We start from the raw sequence: 1937 nt of genomic DNA, 5'->3' as shown, positions 1-1937 counted from the left end.
TCGAGGGGGCACGGAAATCTTCGGTTTTTGAGCTGTTTTAATTTCTTTTCCCCGTCCGCTTTTGTAGCGCCGGTCGTGACAGGTGGAGCTCTGAGAGACTCAAAAAGCGGCCGGTGCGGGGCCTACCCCTGAGCTTGGCTCGCTGGCCTCTTCAGAGGCTCGGCGTTGTTGTGACTTACCCAAAGAAAAACAAGTAACCTGTAAACAGTGAGCTATAGTAACTAATCCGGTGACATAACCTTCCTGCAGACCGCAGGGAAGAAATGATTCTCAACGCTGTCCTCCAGTTAAGAACACGCTGCCCAGTAAAATGGACTTGCTTATTTCAAAACTGGAAACAGCAACAGTTGGCTGTTTTGACAGATGCTGTATTGTTAGAAATAGCTGCTTTGCAATGGTTCTCTAACTCAGAGTAGTATCATGTTCTTTATACAGTAAGGTTAGTGAGCAGTCGTAGTTTAATTTCAACAAACCACACACAATTTGGACTGCATTTACAACAGAAGTGAGATAGTACTAAAAAATACCAAGCCAGACGCTTAGTCTGTTGATATGTCGTGAGCTTAGACTGTCTGTTTCTGAATCCCACTTGTTAGAAGGAAGCGTGACATCTGCTCTCACTGGAACACTGGTTTTTTTAAGTGGGTGACAAAACAGGTATGACACCTGATAAGTCATTCTTAGTGCACACAACGTAAAGTGTTTCCTGTTTCTAAGGTGACTGCATTGGCATTGACTAAAATTACAGGCAGGATGAGTCCAGGTGAGGTGACTGTCATAAACAGGAAACAAACTTAGTTGGTAATAGCCTTGTTTGTCCTTCCTAGATTTGTTATTGTCTTCTTTTTTCTGCCCTTATGCTTTTAAGTTTGCTGTTGGCTGTTGATCCTCTTGGCCTGGTGTCTCCAAACCAAACTCATAGCAAGCTTGCTATCTACCTGTCTCTCCTCTTTAGAGAAATACCTGATCCTGTTTATCCTTCTAGCATAGTGCTGCTAGATATTGAGTTCATTTTTAACTGATGCTGAAATGGCTACTGTTGGTGTTCAACTGAATAAGTAGAAGAGAAACTGTGCAAATGTAACTTAGGAAAAGTGGACAGTGACGTTTTGTGACCCCGTGATGGGTCATCGCTAAATACTGTTGGGAATTCTTGCTACTGAGAATCATGGCTGAGGACATCACTATTTTAGCCACATTTCTCTTTTGTTCTATAACCGTTCCTACTATTATGAATACTGCAGTTCTCCTTTGCCTTTGGAAATAGCATTTAACTGTTCTAAAACACTTTTTGAACAGGGAAGACAGCACGAAGCCTTTGAGAACGGGTCCCTAAATTTCCTTCGCTTCCCTCCAACAGAAACTTCATCCTGCAGTGTTTGACTGAAGGGAAGGTGGGAAGTGAGAGTTTCTTGCGTTTTTTTTTGTAAACAATCCTAGTTGAGATGTGCAAATGCCTGAAAGCAGCCATGTCATGATTGATGCATGCCTGATATATTTGAGGTAGGTTCCAAACCTGAAACTTAACTGGCCTTAGTGGATGGGAACAAACATACGTGCTTAGTTCAGCCGTTCTCTGTAAGCTGAAGTTACCGTGTCTAATCAGCATCGTGGCTTCCAGTTGACTGGAATCGCGTACAGTTTTCCAGTATGTGGAATGTTCAAGTGGCTTTTCTGTGGGTAAACACCTAAATTTGAACCGGTAATCAGTAGCTTATTTTACTGCTAATGTGACTTACACTGTAAGGTTTTTCTCTCTGTACATTGCGAAATGATAGACATCCTGAAATCTAACTTAACTATGGTATGATTCAAACCCCTCTTCCCCACCTTGGAGCACTTCTCATGTGGGGCTTCTGAGAGGTGTGCTGCTCTTCCGTATGTTCTGTTTCTGCATGGGTTTGAGAAGAGGGTAAGAGACCGTGTTCTTCAGAACA

The sequence above is a fragment of the Pygoscelis adeliae genome, unplaced genomic scaffold, assembly GCF_000699105.1.
Source record: "Pygoscelis adeliae isolate BGI_AS28 unplaced genomic scaffold, ASM69910v1 Scaffold458, whole genome shotgun sequence".
NCBI classification, from domain to species: Eukaryota; Metazoa; Chordata; class Aves; order Sphenisciformes; family Spheniscidae; genus Pygoscelis; species Pygoscelis adeliae.
Note: the sequence above shows the minus strand (reverse complement) of the source record.